Source organism: Saimiri boliviensis, chromosome 11 (genome assembly GCF_048565385.1).
Source record: "Saimiri boliviensis isolate mSaiBol1 chromosome 11, mSaiBol1.pri, whole genome shotgun sequence".
Lineage (NCBI taxonomy): Eukaryota > Metazoa > Chordata > Mammalia > Primates > Cebidae > Saimiri > Saimiri boliviensis.
In genome coordinates this window covers 84,519,781-84,537,290 of record NC_133459.1, presented here as the reverse complement: position 1 = coordinate 84,537,290, position 17,510 = coordinate 84,519,781, and the positions used below count along the sequence as shown (strand labels likewise).

Here is a 17,510-nt window from a genome sequence, read left to right as displayed (position 1 = left end):
GGGAGCAGTACTGATATTTTTCTACAGCCATCTATTGTGGCCAAATGGAAGCATTTGTTTTAGCTATCTTTCCAGCTAAAACGATCTAGGCCGTACTCTGTTTTAAAGAACTTTGAGGACTTAACTGATTCCTTTTCAGGCATTGAATCGGACATAGAATTGTTCCTTCAGAAAAATCCTGGCTTTGCCTGCCAGTTCTCTAGTAGTCTACTTTCCTCTGAATATGGGACAATCTTGGAATCAAAAGGAAATCCTTTTTTAACCTGTAATTTTGGGAAAGAGAGTCAATATTATCACTTGCTTACTTATTCCTTAAAGCAATGGCTCCACCCCTAGTAAATAACCCAAAATAACTCTGGCTCAAGTCTCTACCTTACCTAATTCTTAACAAATATGTTCAAAGAAATTATACGCATGTATGAATATACTCACTTCTGTATATATACATATATATAAGTGTAGAGAGAGCTATTTAGCTATTTTATTTACAGAATATGCAGAGCAACCATTTTTCTTCTTCTTTTTTTTTTGAGATGCAGTCTCACTGGATAACCCAGGCTGAAGTACAGTGGCAGGATCACAGCTCACTGCAACCTCCATCCCTCCAGGACTCCAGTGATCCTCCCACCGCAGCCTCCCGAGTAGCTGGGACCACAGGTGTGCACCACTCAGGCATGGCTAATTTTTTGTATTTTTGATAGAGGGGGTTTTGCCATGTTGTCTAGGCTGGTCCCGAACTCCTGGACTTAGTCAATCCGCCTGCCTCGGCCTCCCAAAGTACTGGGACTACAGGTGTAAGCTACCATGCCTGGCCATTTTTTTTTTTTCTTAAATTTCGGTTACAAGGAAACCAAAAGAAACTAAAAAGTGTCCAATTATTTACATACTCTAGGTTTTATTTTTGGATAGAGATTATTTATTTAGCTCCCCATCCTTTACTCACATTAAAAACTGCTTCTCAGTGTCATGACCTGAGATTTCACTTGATATACCGTAAAACCCATGCCCAAACTTTTTGGCACCAGAGACGGGTTTTGTGGAAGACAATTTTTCCATGGCGGGTGGGTAGGAATGGTTTTGGAATAAAACTGTTCCACCTCGGATTAGATTTTCTTAAGGAACACCACCTAGATCGCTCCTCGCATGCGCATTCACAATAGAGTTCCCATTCCCATAAGAATCTAATGCCACTCTCAGGCGCTAAGGCTCACTGACCGGTGCCTCACCGGCTGCCATGTGGCCCAGTCAGTGGCCCCAGGGTTGGGGACCCCTGCACTATGTCACTCAATATTTCCCTATATTGAGGCCTCATTTTAAAATTTTCTTTCAGAAATAAGCAATAAGAAAAGTTTCATCTCCTCTAAGAAATTATTTTTGTCTTTAGACAAAGAAATGCAGAACCAAATTCATAGCTCAAATGTATCAAGCTATACATTTAAGATTTATACATTTCACTCTAGATAAATACAAAATTTCACCTCATGATCATGGCTCACTGTAGCCTTGACCTTCCAATTCAAGTGATTCTCCCATTTCAGCCTCCTGAGTAGCTGGGACTACAGGCATGAGCCACCATACCTAATTAATAAAACTTTTCGTAGAGATGATGTCTTACTGTGTTGCATAGGCTGGTCTTGAATTCCTGGGCTCAAGTGGATTTCAGACTCTTGAGACAGCATATGTACTCTAACTGTTCCTATCATCTGGCCTTACTATTCTGATATATATTTTGTCCTAATGATAAAAGTCTATTCTTTTCTCATTGAATATCTATTTCATCCTGATCCTATCTTTCCCCACTGAGATTTAGAAGGAACCTGAAAATGCCCCGTAACATAACATACATGAGAAGAAAGTGGAACAAAATAGACTGGGGCTTTCACTTAGCCAATTCTAACCAATGAATCATTATCAACAATTTCCCAGAGGAAAGGAATTAGAAGCTGAAATAAAATTCACACTGGTTACTGATCCTATACAGGATACTTATAATTAGTTGAATAATGCATAATTAAACAATTTGGTAAGCCTATTACAATGTGTTAACATTGAGCATGGACAAGTTATCCTCACATCAATGTCTTTTTATCTTAAAATCTCAATTCAAGAACCTAAACCAAATATTACAGTGCCTACAGTGCATACTGTAATATTTGGTTTAGGTTCTTCATTTTATTGCACTTCACATCACCACACTTCTCAGATACTGCCTTTTAAATAAAAATAAATAAATAAATATAAACACTGAAGGTTTGTGGAAACCCTGCACAGAACCAGTTCGTCAGCACCATTTTTCCAACAGTACATGCCCACTTTGTGTCTCTGTATTACATTTTGGTAATTCTCAAGGTATTTCAAACTTTTTCATTAACATATATCTGTTATGGTGATCTATGCTCAGTGATGTTTAATACTACTATTTCAATTGTTTTGGGGTGTCACACACCATGCTCACATAAAACAGTGAACTTAATAAAAGTTGTGTGTTTTCTGTCTGCTCTACAGATCATCCATTCCCAATTTTTCCCACTCTCCTCGGGCTTCCCTATTCCTTGGGATACAACAATATTGAAATTAGGCCTAATAATAATCCTTAAAATGGCCTCTAAGTGCTCAAGTGAAAGGAAGAGTTCCACATTATTCACTCCATTTTAAAATTTTTTTTGGAGACGAGTCTCAGTCTGTCGCCCAGGCTGGAGTGTAGTGGTGCAATCTTGACTCACTGCAACCTCTGTCTCCCAGGTTCAAGCGATTCTCTTGCCTCAGCCACCTGAGTAGCTCGATTACAGGAACCCACCACCATGCCCAGCTAATTTCTGTATTTTTAGTAGAGATGGGATTTCACCATGTTGGCCAGGCTGGACACAAACTCCTGACCTCAAGTTATCTGCCCGCCTTGGTTTCCCAAAGTGCTGGGGATTACAGGCATGAGCCACCATGCCCAGTCCCCATATCACTCACTTTAAATCAAAGGCATGCTGAAAGCCAAGACAGGCTGAAATCTAGGCCTCTTGTGCCAAATAGTCAAGCTGAGAATGCAAAGGAAAAGTTCTTGAAGGAAATTAAAAGTGCCACTCCAGTGTACACACCACAAGAAAATGAAACAGCCTTATTACTGAAATGAAGAAAGTGTCCTGGATAGAAGATAAAATTTGCCACACAACATTCCCTTAAGTCAAAGCCTAACTCCAGTGCAAATGCTTAACTCTCTTCAATTCCATGAAGGCTGAGAGAAGTGAGGAAGCTGCAGAATTAAAGTATGAAGCTAGCATAGGTTTAAAGAATGATGCCATCTTCATAATATAAAAGTGCAAGGTGAAGCAACAAGTGCAGATGCTGAAGCTGTAAGAAGTTATCCAGATCTAGCTAGGATGCTTGACGAAGGTGGCTACAATGAACAACAGATTTTCCGTGTAGATGAAACAGGCTTGTATTGGAAGAAGATGGCATCTAGGACTTTCATAGCTATAGAGAAGTCAATGTCTGGCTTCAAAGAACAACCTGACTCTTATCAGGAAGTAAAGACAGCTGGTGACTTTAAGTTGAAGCCAATGCTCATTCACCATACAAAAATTCCTAGGGCACTTAAGAATTATGCTAAATCAGCCAGGCGTGGTGGCTCACCCTTGTAATCCCAGCATTTTGGGAGGCGGAGGCAGGTGGATCACTTGAGATCAGGAGTTTGAGACCAGCCTGGCTAACATGGTGAAACCCCGGCTCTACTAAAAGTACAAAAATCAGCCGGTATGGTGGCACACACCTGTAATCCCAGCTACTTGGGAGGCTGAGGCAGGAAAACTGCTTGAACCTGAGAGGCAAAGGTTTCAGTAAGCCAAGACTGCGCCACTGCACTCCAGCCTGGGGAACAGAGCAAGACTCCCATCTCAAAAACTAAAATAAAAATATAAATATGTCATCTGTTAAAATAATTATTTCAGGCCAGGCGTGGTGGCTCATGCCTGTAATCCCAGCACTTTGGAAGGTGAGGCTGAGGATGGCAGATCACTTGAGGTCAGGATTTTGAGACCAGCCTGGCCAACATGGTGAAACCCTGACTACTGAAAATACAAAACTTAGCTGGGTGTGGTGGCACACACTTCAGCTGCTTGGGAGGCTGAGGAGAGAGAATCACTTGAACCTAGGAGGCAGAGGTTGCAGTGAGCCAAAACCGTGCCACTGCACTACAGACTGGGTGAGAGTGAGACTCATCTCAAAAAAAGAAAAAGAATTATACTAAATCAACTCTGCCTGTGATGTATAAATGGAACACAAAGACTAGCTCACAGCACATTTGTTTACAAGCTGGTTTACAGAATATTTTAAGTCCACTGTTTAGAACTATTCCTCAGGAAAGAAAGACTCCTTTCAAAATGTTACTGCTCATTGACAATGCACCTAGTCACTTGTGATTATTTAGAGAAATTATATATTTCTCTCTATATATAATTTAGGGAATTTATAATTTAGGGAAATTATATATGTAATTTATAATTTAGGAAAATTATATAATTTAGGGAATTTATAATTTAGGGAAATTATATATTTCCCTATATAATCACAAGTGACTAGGTGCATGGTCAATGACGAAGAATAGAACTCTGATAAAGAATAGAAGGAGATTAAAGTATTCATGCCTGCTAACATAACATCTACTCTGCAATCCATGGAACAGGGAGTAATTCTGACTTTGAAGTTTTATTATTTAGCTGGACATGCTGGCTCATGCCTGTAATCCCAGCACTTTGGTAGGCCGAGGCAGGTGGATCATTTGAGACCAGGAGTTCAAGATCAGCCTGGCCAACACGGTGAAACCCCATCTCTACTAAAAATATAAAAAATTTTCTGGGCATGGTGGTGCACACCTGTAATCCCAGCTACTCAGGAAGCTGATGCAGGAGAATCAATTGAGACCAGAAAGCAGAGGTGAGCCAAGACTGCACTACTGCACTCCAACCTGGGCAACAAAGCAAGACTCTGTCTCAAAAAAGTTTTTGTTATTTAAGAAAAACATTTTGTAATACTATAGCTACCACAGACCGTGATTCCTCTGATGGATCTGGGCAAAGTAAATTGAAAACCTTCTGGAAAGGATTCACCATTCTAGATGCCATTCAGAACATTCATAATTCATTGAAGGATTTCAAGATATCAGTATTAACAAGTTGGGAAGAAGTTAATTCCAACTACCATAAATGACTTTGTGAGGTTCAAGACTTCCGTGGAGGAAGTCACTACATATGTGGTGGAATTAGCAACAGAATTAGAGTTAGAAGCAGAGACTGAAAATATCACTGAATTCCTGCAATTGCATTACAAAACTTGAACAAATGAGGAGCTGCTTCTTAGGGATGAGCAAAGAAAGTGGTTTCTTGAGATGAAATCTTCTGGTGAAGATGCTGTCAACATTGTTGAAATGGCAACAAAGGACATGGAATACCCCACAAACTTAGTTGATAAAGCAGCATCAGGGTTTGAGATTGACTCCAATTTTGAAAGAAGTTCTACTGTGGGTAAAATGTGATCAAACAGCATTGTGTGCTACAGAGAAATTTAAACCTCATTGTTGTTTTATTTTAAGAAATTGCCAGTCACTCCCACCTCTACCCACCACTCTGATTAGTCAACAGCCATTAAATTCAACACAACATCCTATTATCGGCAAAAAATTTACAACTCACTAAAAGCTCAGATGATTGTTAACATTTTTTTTTAGCAATAAGGTACATTTTAACTTAGGTATGTGCATTTTTTATATATATATAATGCTACTGCATACTTAATAGACTAGCATAGTGCAAACATAACTTTTATATGCACTAAGAAGTCAAAATATTCATGTGACTTGCTTTACTGCACTATTTGCTTTATTCTGGTGCTCTAGAATTGAACCCAAAATATCTCTGAAATATGCCTGTATTTGTAACAAATATCTGAATCCAGGTGGTCACTAGAATGTTAAGAAGGCAGAAATAGGCAGTCTCCAATTGAGTCGACCTGTAGTTGTTTAGCTTTAAAACAGAGAGTATGTATGGAGGAGATGAGGGAGAGTGCTGCTAGAAAACTTATACGTAAATGTTTTTCAAAAGCATTCCCAGTTTGCCATAAAAGGAAAGAATAAATATTAAACACGTATGTCTAATAAATTCTGGCTGAATTTATTATGTTGCTTCCTTGCTAAATGCCTGTTGTCCTACTACTTGGTTAATCCAACTGACCACTCTATCAGAAGTTCAGCTCTACACCACATTCTCTGGAAAGGACTGTAGAAACTTGACAGATCATTCTATTGCAATCATGTAGCAGGAAAGAGGAAGGGGCTTTTCCTGGAACTGTCTGCTAAGCAAACAGAATAAAGAGGTAATTTCTTTTATTGACTTTACATTGAAAACTTCAAACCTACTAAAAGGCTGCAAAAAAGTACAATGAAGTACGTCATTCATTCTTCATCTAAATTATTCGGTCTCGATGGGGACAAATATTGCCCCCAAAGGTACATGATTAGTTCTTGAGTGAGGGAGAGGCAGTGGTGAAAAAATCTTAAATATTAGAAAAAGACTGAAAAAACTTAGACTGACCAATTGTCAACATTTTGCTACATTTGCTTTCTCTGTTTACACATACTTGCACAGACACAATTTTTTTTAACAATTTGAATGTTACTTGCAGCATGACATTTCACTCCTAAATATGTCAACATATGCCCCCATTAACAAGAGCATTTCCCTATATAATCACAATAAATTATCACACAGAAAATTTAAGTCATATTACATTATCCATATCCACTCTAAAATTTCTCCAATCATCCTAATAATGTCCTTTAGATGTGTTTTGTCCCCTAGTTCAAGACCCAATGCAGAATACATCACACAATACAGTTAATTTCCATGTCTCACCTTTAACTTTTCTATCAATCAATCATCTACCATCTATCTATCTAGTCTTTCGTGATACCAACTACTAACATTTTTGAATGGTACAAAACATGAATATTTCCTATTTAGAACTGTCTTATTATTTCTTCAGTAAGTTTTGGCAAAAATATAATAATAATAAAATGGCATTAAGTACCACACAGGTGAAGTTGTACTATTCTCAGTGCACCACATCAAGGAATATATAATGTCAGTTTGTTCGATAATGTTAAGTTTGATCATTAAGTTAAACTGGCCAGATTTCTCCAAATCTTATCCCAACAATCTTTCACCAAATGGTTTTAGCATCTTGTCTTAATCAAATGTTTCTACAGTGCTTCTTCTATTTGTGTATGTTTTATAATTCCTTCTACATTTATTAGAAAGAATACATTTATTAGAAGTTGTTTAAAACAAAGAACAAATGACCAGTTTCAACTAGGGTCCTAAAAGCCCTGCGTTCTGAAGGCCATGGGGAGGTTAAATGAAGTAGATTCTGCATCTTCTGAAAAGCACAACTGCATCTCACTACCTTTTTACATGGTACTCTATTTTAAATGTTATGATAAAAGGAGTCTAGCAATTGGGGGTAAAACTGAAAAACATTAGCTTAGAACAATAGTGTCCAATAAAAGTTTCTGCAAAGATGAAAATGTTCTGCATCATCAACAGGGACCACTAGCCACATGTGGCTATTTGAGCACTTGAAATATGCTTAGTAGAACCAAAGAACAGAATGTTTAATTTACTTTATGTTTAAACAACCACATATGGAAAGTAGCTACTGAATTGGACACTGCAGGCTTAGAGAATCTTCTTTTTCTTTTGTTTTCTGAGACAAAGTTTCGCTCTGTCACCCAGGATGGAGTGCAGTGGCTTGATCTCAGCTCACGACAACCTCTGCCTCCTGGACTCAAGCCACTCTCCTGCCTCAGACTCCCGAGTAGCTGGGACTACAGGGGCACGCCACCAGGCCCAGCTAATTTTACTGTATTTCTGTAGAGACATCCATGCAAAAATTGATAAAAAATTTAAAGTGAAGATTCTCAGCTGAGTGTGGTGGCTAACGCCTGTAATCCCAACACTCTGGGAGGCTGAGGCAGGCGGATCACTTGAGGTCAGGAGTTTGAGAACAGCCTGGCCAACATGGCAAAACCCTGTCTCTACTAAAAATATAAAAATTAGCCACATGTGGCGGCATCACCTGTAACCCATCTGTTTGGGAGGCTGAGGTGAGAGAAATGATGAACCCGGAGGCAGAGGTTATAGTGAGCTGAGATCATGACACTGCACTCCAACCTGGGCAACAGAGCAAGACTCTGACTCAAGAAAAATAAGTAAAATAAAATAAAAAATTTTAATCATTTTTTAAGAAAAATTTCCTACCTAAATGCAAATACATGTAATAGAAACTTAATCAGCTTTTTAAAATAATAATATGGTAAAAGTAGTAGCAACTATCACTTTGTGAACTTTCTGTAGGCCTATAACAGGTACTTTATGTAGACTCTCATTTAAGCCTTGCTATGACTCTAAACAAACCTTTTTGAAAAATTTTTCATAATGAAATTACTCATGTAATGAATTATAGCAGAGCTCTCTTGAACAAGGTATATTTAGAAAAACAAGGGCCACCTAAAATGTTAACGTAATCTACATTTTTATGTCCTAAAAATTTTAATAACAGAGTAAAACCATATGTTAGAGGGAGTCAATAGCTAATGGAAACTTCTAATTGTGAGACTATTTTTGAATGTAGCAACACCTTTACTATTCTAATTAAAAATAAATGGCATATTAATTTCTAACGTCACTGGAAAGTTTAAGAATATAGACCATATTGTGACTACAGGAAGTGATAAATTTTTCATGCGAAAAACCAAACCACAATTCTAGTCATTAAGCAAATATAGAGGTCTGATTAAATAAATCTACTCTGAAAATGTCATTACTGACAACTGTAGAAGAATGAACGCTATATGCTTTAAACAGCAAACTTGGCAGGCACAGTGGTATACAGGTATGTAGTCCCAGCTAGACTCAGGGGCTGAAGTGGAAGGTTTGCTTGAGGCCAGAAATTCCAGGCTGCAGTACACTACAATCACGCCGAGGAATAGCTACTGCACTCCTGCTTGAGCAACATAGCAAGACCTAGTCTCTATACAAATAAATGTAACTAATAAAAAAAGCCCCAGCAAACTCATATGCAGTGTCCTCAAAAAAAGATACTTCTTATACTGTAGCATTCTAACCCCAAAAGATACATAGTGAGATGTTTCTCCCCCTGCACCCCCGAAAAAGATTTGAGAAGTCTTCATGGAAGGCTTCATATATGGTAAGCACAACCAGAGATCCATGAAATCTGAACTTCACTCCCTGACAGGGTATACTTTGCAAGAACCTAAATAGTTTAAATTTGGAAGTTCAGTTTTAAAAATAGTTAATATTGGTATCATGAAACACTCACAACCTACATTCTTTATACCTTCTGGATGTTCATACATATTCCTCTTTTCTTGGGATGTGCTTTTCTGCCTATCCTATCTTCTCCAAACCCTTTGCATATGCTATTTGTTCTCCCAGGAAAACCCTTCTAACATTTAGCTTACCTTGTGCCTCCTTGCCTCAAATGGCACAGGTTTGGTGAGAGAATTAAATAAATACAAACACACCCAGCACATAATAACTCTAAATAAATGAATGCACAATCTTTCTTATCTATACACCTGGCTAACATACAGTATCTGGCTCATGGTAGGCACACTGTTAAGTATTTGCTGAAATTAAAACATGGAAGATACATGCCTTGACTTAAAAAAAAAAAAAAAAAGCTTAGGAAAAACGAACAGAGTACATCCGTTTGGCATAAAGGAATTTAAATATTTAAAAGGAAATTCAATTAACCAGAACACCCTTCCTCAAAACTAAAGCAAGTTAACTTTCATGTTACTATACTAAACAAGGCCATATTGCATATTACTTAATATGCAAACAACAGATGTTTTTCCGGAATTAAAAACAAAGTGCACAGAGGTCACATTTCTGACACACTGACTTTCTGAACGTATTTCATTGACATTGAGAATAAATAATGACCTCATTGGTCTAATATATTATGATGACTATTTTTGGAGACAATTATCCATTGGTTTCTCACATTTCTGCATGTCCTGAAAGCTGGGAACATGCTCTTTGCTCCTGACTATCTATTCAAGGGTGGTCGTTTAACAAAAACTTTGGAAGATAAAGATAGTATGTCTCCCTCTGGAGCAAAAATGTGGGCTCCCTCAACTTAAGGTTCCTGCCCAATAATGCATCCCATGCACGTGCAGGTGTCATCCAACCCACTTCATGTCACTCTATGGTAGCTGGAGCTCAGGAAACTGACGCAAAAAAAATGCTGATACTCATGTCTTCTTACCTTCAGTTATCCATGAAACTGTGGTAAGCTAATTTATTAGCTTGCAATAAAATCTCAGACCCTTTACAATTCTTGACAAGGAGAATTTGTACATCCACAAAAATAATAATATGAAAAAATAAAGAGGCCTCACAAGTTTAAGTCTTTTACTAATAGTTTTTCAGAACATATATGGTAACTGAATCAAATGTCTTTTGTTAGTGAACAGGGGAAAGGATAGCTTTATGGTACACATCTGCAATATTAAGTGCACTGATTAGGCTATTAAACCATGTATTTTCTAGACACAAGAATATTTTGCATATTTTTCTTGCCAGAGGGGCCTGTGCTTACTGATTAAAGATGTTCTTAATATGACAGTCTCTTCAGCCAAGTGGATTTCAAAGAGGGGTCAGTATATGTATTTTATAAAAAGAATTCCAAGAGATTCTGTTACGTGACCACCTGTATCTCACGCAGCTAAGACCATTACGTAGGCAAGCCAGTCTCATAACCAGTAACAGAATCACGTACTGTTACGGTGGTGATCTATATATACTCTCTCATAAACACTGGAAATAGTGCAGTTTGGTAAAAAGAGTTCTAATCCTAGCACTAACAGCATTAATTGAATAAGTAACTGGAGCCACATTCGTCTAATTCAAAAGTGCTTCATTTGCCTTTTCTGTATAGCAAGAAGACTTCACTGGACAATCACTAAGATCCTTTCAACTCTAAAATTTGTTAAGTCACATGCTACCAGTTACTAAAATTGTTGCAGTTCAATAGAAAACATTATGAGCCTATCAAACTAAACAATAATAATAAAAATATATCAGTCTGGCATTCATCTAAGACATAAACAATGCTACTTTTGGATTAAACATTTTTTTTAAACACATAAAAGCCAACCTCTAAATTTAAGGTGCTAAAATAGGCAACCATATTATTAGTAAAAGCCAATGTTTCTTTGGCCCAGACCTAAACTGTCAAATACTTAAGACTTAAAGTGACAAAGACCTCTTCAAACATAAAGTTTTCAGCATTTGTTCCAGAGACTTAATTTTGTGTTAAAGAGCCTCAGATATCAAGCAGTTGTTTTATTTTTATTTTTAATTTTTTTGTAGGGACGAGGTTTAGCCATGCTGCCCAGGGTGGTCTCAAACTCCTGGGCTCAATTCATCCACCTGCCTGGGCCTTCCAAAGTGCTGAGATTATAGGCATGGGCCACCACACCTGGCCAAGAAATTATTTTGTTATCCAAAATAAATCTGCAGGCCATCAGTTCATATTTATATTAGCAACAGATTTATATGTGAAGTTCTTCTGATGCCTGTCACATTCATAATCATGGTTCTTCCCTGTTAAAGTAATCGCCTGGTCTATTAAGTACAAGTTCAAGATTGTTGCAAATTTCTTCTTGTATAGACTTTAGAAGTCACTGCAAAGCAATTAATCAGATAAAGAGGCTTATGATGGCAGCATATTTTAAAAGAGTTATGGAATCAAATCTCATCTATTAGCTCTGTGAATCTCATAACCTACTTAGTCTCCCTAAATCCCAATTTCTTCAGAGAATAGTATCTGCCACACAAAACTGTTTTGTCATAATTAGATTTTTTCATATAGAGGCTAACAGAGTTGGATATGCAGTAAGCATTCAATAAATGATAGACATTACTAAATGATCTGAAACTAAATGATCTTTTCTCCATCTTCCCAATGATATCCCCTACTATATTCCAACAATATTCTATATTTCTGCCATATCCCATTTGTTATATTGAGCATTCTGTTTTCACACCTTACATCATGCCATCCTCTCTGCCTGAATTTTCCTCATCAAATTCCTATCCATTCTTAAAATCCTTAATAAAATCCCATGTTCCTTCAAGAGAACTTCAAATACCTGCTTTTTTCAGAGTCAGTCTGACCCCCGGTGCCTGCTGGTGTGATCAAAGAGAAACATACTAACCCCCAAGAAAATTTAGAGGGATTTAAGAGATAATACACACTGCCTTCATAAAAGGTAGAATATAGCAGGATGGAAATTAGAAATAGGCCAAAGGAGTGAATCTTACGTTTGAAGTTAAACGTACAATGGAAGTGGGGTAAAAACAGCGGAGTATCTAGTATACACAGGAGTTGCTTCATGACAAATTGAGTTAATTAAGAACATAAGCAAAAGCCCTAGAAAGTTAAAAATATTATTTTCATGGTTCTATGCAGATTTAGGAAGTGGGATAGTTATAGTAGAAAAAAAGGCTTACCACAGCGTTTTCTTCAAGCAAATATCCTTTTACCATTAAGAATAAAATTTCCAGCAGGGCGTGGTGGCTCACACCTGTAATCCTAGCACTTTAGCAGACCAAGGCCAGCGGATTCTCTGAGCTCAGCAATTCACGACCAGCCTGGGCAACACCGTAAAACCCCATCTCTACTAAAATACAGAAAATTAGCCAGGCGTGGTGGTGTGCGCCCATAGTCCCAGCTTGAACGTGGGAGGTGGAGGTTGCAGTGAGCCAAGATTGCACCACTGCACTCCAGCCTGGGTAACAGATCAAGATACCCTCTGGGAAAAAAAAAAAAAAAAACCCCGAAAAAAAAAAAAACCCAGCAAGACATCATTTAGAAAAACGAGTCAACTTTGGCAGGGCACAGTGGCTCACAGAGAATAATACAGATAATATTATCTGTATTATTCTCTGTAATCCCAGCACTATGAGAGGCCAAGGTGGTGAATCACTTGAGGTCAGGAATTCAAGATCAGCCTGGCCAACATGGTGAAATCCTGTCTCTACTAAAAATACAAAAATGAGCCGGCATGGTATGCACACCTGTTATTCCAGCTACTCAGGAGGCTGAGGCATGAGAATTGCTGGAACCCAGGAAAGGGAGGTTGCAGTTAAGTCGAGATCATGCCTCTGAACTCCAGCCTGGGCAACAGAGTGAGACTGTCTCAAAAAGAAAAGAAAAACATGTCAAGTTTTTTAAATCACTAGGCTAAAAAAAATTTATGTTATTCTGGCATTTAACATTTTCTAAGTTATCTACTCAAATTTATCACCCACTCTACATCAGAAGTTAGATCCTCAAAAGTTCCCATCTTCAAAACTTTGTTCATGGTTCCTATCAATTCTCCTGTACGTCTGCCACTATCAAATAATTTTTTTCTTAATTTTATGGTATTTGCATAAGACCAACCTATATATTATTATCTCTTACAGTTTACCACCCCCCACCCACCACAAAGGAAATAACAAACATTAATGTTTCAAGTTGACTTTTAAAAGAATTCTTTTTTTTTTTTTTTTTTTGAGATAGAGTTCAACTCTTGTTACCCAGGCTGGATAGAGTGCAATGGCTTAGTCTTGGCTTGCTGCAACCTCCACCTCCAGGGTTCAAGCAATTCTCCTCTGTCAGCTTCCCAAGTAAGTGAGATAACAGGCACCCACCACCATGCCCAGCTAATTTTTCTATTTTTAGTAGAGGCAGAGTTTCACCATGTGGGCCAGGCTTGTCTCAAACTCCTGACCTCAGGTGATCCGCCTGCCTTGGCCTCCCAAAGTGCTGGGACTCTAGCACTGGCTAGTGCTAGTCACAGCCAGAATTTTTTTTTTTTTTTTTTTTTTTTGAGATAAGGTCTAGTTCTGCCCACGCTGGAGTACAGTAGTGTAATCACTGGTTACTGTACTTTCAACCTCCCAGGGCTCAGATCTTCCCACTTCAGCTTTGCGAGTAGCTGGAAACATAGGTGGCTGCCACCACACCTGGCTAATTTTTGTACTTTTTGTAGAGACAAGGTTTTGCCATGTTCCCCAGGCCAGTCTCAAACTTCTAGACTCAAGTGATCCATCAGCCTCAGCCCTAGCCTCAGCCTCCAAAGTGCTGGGATTAAAAGTATGAGGCAGTTGGGTGCAGTGGCTCATACCTGTAATCCCAGCACTTTGGAAGGCCGAGGTGGGTGGATCACCTGAGATCAGGAGTTTAAAAGCAGCCTGGCCAACATGGAGAAACCCCGTCTCTACTAAAAATACAAAATTAGCTAAGCATGGTGGTGCATGCCTGTAATCCCAGCTACTTGGGAGGCTGAGGCAGGAGAATCGCTTGAACCCAGGAGGTGATGTTGCAGTGAGCCATTTCACTCCAGCCTGGGCAACAAGAGCAAAACTCCGTCTTAAAAAAAAAAAAAAAAAAAAAAAAAAACTGCATGAGGCACTGCACCCCGCCTAAAAAGAATTTTAATTCAAAATTTCTATTTATTTTGGGATTAAGTTTGCTCAATGCCAGTAGCTGAAGGGTCCTCATTGCCTAGATGCCAGTTAGGATATTACAATAAATTTCTTGTCACTTCAATTAGAATCCAATGTATTTTCTCCATAAAGCTCAGTATCAGACATTTAAACAGTATTAATAAATACCCAATGATAATATTTGTTATGCTAAGACTTTACACTTAGTATAAAGTTCTAAATGTCTTACTCTTAATTTTTAGGATGATTTTATATTTAGGAGAATCTAATCTAAAAACAATACTTTTTTAAAAAGTTATTAACATTCTTTTCACAAGCCTTTAAATTCCACATTTCAACATTTAATTTTAGATCTTAAAGGACATAATATTTTAAAGCTGCAAGAAACCACTAATATATCATGTTTGTTATCAAACATAAGGTTTAAAGCAAGCCCTAAGAAGACAGATCCAGAAAGTCTGGTAAGTGACTGTATATAAAGGGGAAAAAAAATCAAGGATGACATCTGGTTTTCAAGCTTAACAGACACGAAAATATAAAGGAATCATTGACTAGAGTTCAGACACAAAGCCAATTTGGAGGAAGAGTTGAGGTGGTGGTGGTGGTGGTAGTGTTTTAAATAAACTGGGAATAAAACTAATTTTACCTGATCAATGAAGAAAAGCTTCTTTCTTTTTAGAGAGACTAGAGTAGGGGCAAGGAGTTATTCATTGCCTCAACTTAAAATTGGAAATCTCTGTCTCTGCCCCAATACTTGGATCCTTTTTCATTTGCCAAAAATAGCTAATCTGTGCTCTAGAAAGAGTACCCCCAAAAGAGGTGATTTTCTCAGAAATAATACAAGATATTTTCATTATTTCTGAAATAATTTTAGATTTAGAACTCCAAAACTGTTTATGTTCTCTGTTCTACCCTCTCAAAAACGTTTATGCTCTTGTTTCATCCTCTTCAGCATTCCTTTAGCACTTTTAATCTAAACCAAATAGAACAAAGATTATCTAAGATAGCCTATTTTAACTGCGTTGTAAATGAACATCTAAATGAATTCTATTCATTACCTAAAATTTAAAGAGACTGATCTCTTATTTGACAAAGTATTTACTAAAGATTAAAGAGTTGGCTGGTTTGAGTGATGCTGGCAGTAGTTAAGTGTGCCTGCCAACAATCTAGTTCTATAAACACTGAATTCTGTTCATCCAATGGTTCCTTGTCTACAAGCCATAATCACATTTCAACACACATTAGTAGACTTTAACAAAGTAGAATTAATCCTCTGTGTCTCCTTATAGTCTAGGTTTGCAAGCATTTTCAATTTTTTAACAGGAAAGTCTTTAAACAATTAGTACTCAGTAGTCAAACACAGAAGGATGAAAACAATCCAGATGCAGAACTGGTTTTATCAACTATTGATAACCTCTAAATACAGTATTAAGCTTCTGCTCACAAACATTTCCCTTCTCATTTTGAATTATTACTTAATTAAAAGTTGACTTGGTTTCTGAAAACATTTCTGAGAAAGATAAATTCAGCCTGGCAGTTAGTTACCTGTGAGCAGAAGGGAGAAAAACAGGTTCAGTGGCAAGTACCAGGGGCTTTGATATAGCTGTAACGTTTTTTCTAAACGTAGAAATATACTTATCTTTAATAAAGCCAAGTGGTCGGTACAAAGGCTTATGGTTAAATAATCAGGGAGGAAAAGGTATAAATGCTTTGTCTCTCAACCTGCCAACCCTCCCCAAGAATAAAAACTCCAAGGCTAAGAAAAGACTTTGGTCAAAGGAGAAGAAAAAGTAGAGGAATATTATACAATTTACAGGAAGATAAATCCAGATACTTTAGAGAAGAATGAAAGGGAAGTGTCATAGCACTAGGGACAGAGTAGGAAGGTCTCCAGAAAACAGGCAAGGACCAAATACAAACCAATAACATAATTTTGCCAGGAATTGGCCTGGATCAGTAATTATTCATGAAGACACTTCTAAAATTATCCTTAATATCATTTTTTCCCAAGTTCTACAGCATATTACAGATGTTTGGGCCACACATCATTTAGATGGCTCATGAGCAGCTTTTCTACTTCTCAATGTGTTTTTTTGAGACAGGGTCTTTTTCTGTCACCCATACTAGAGTGCAGTGGCACCATCTCAGCTTACTACTCTTCCTGGGCTCAAGTGATCCTCCCAACTCAGCCCCCTACAAGTAGCTGGGACCACAAGCACATGACACCACACCTTGTAAATTTTTGTATATTTTGTAGAGATGAGGTCTTGCTATGTTGCCCAGGCTGGTCTTAAACTCCTGGCCTGAGCAATCCTACTGCCTTGGCCTCTCAATGGGCTAGCTAGGATTACATGTGCAAGCCACTGTGCTCAGTCTCCAGTGTGTTTTCAGTAGTCATCATTTCCAAAATCATATGAGAATTTTGGTTTAATTAATTTTCCCATATCCAAATATGCTGAAATAAGAAGATAGCCATCAGCCTCTCTCCAAGTGACATAAATTATTCTGAGTAAAACATTAAGTATCAGTTTAAACCTAACTGGACTTCCTGTCATAGCCTAATGAATACAACAATAATATATGTGAAATTACCTAAAGAAACTCTTAAACATGCAGCTTTAGTAAACAGTAACTATTCAATTCAACTAAATACTGAAGTGAATCTATTTTAATAACATTTGTACAAGCAACTTCAAACATCTGTTTCAGGTTTTTGTTTTTCTTTTTTGATAGGGTCTTGCTCTATTCAGGCTAGAGTGCAGTGGCAAGACCACAGCTCACTGCAGACTCTACCTCCTGGAATTAAATGATCCTCTCACCTCAGCCTCCTGAGTAGCTGGGTTTACAGGCACATGCCATCATGCTCAGCTAATTTTTTTATTTTTTGTAGAAACAGTGAAATCTCACTTTATTGCCCAGGCTGGTCTTGAACATTTGAACTCC

The 17,510-nt window shown here is 37.8% G+C and overlaps 1 protein-coding gene across 3 annotated transcripts in view; it reads right to left on the bottom strand.

Moving 5' to 3' along the window:
• HS2ST1 (heparan sulfate 2-O-sulfotransferase 1) overlaps nt 1-17,510 on the bottom strand; it is a 177,676-nt gene that overhangs the window by 133,712 nt on the left and 26,454 nt on the right. The gene's annotated exons all lie outside the window — the stretch shown is intronic.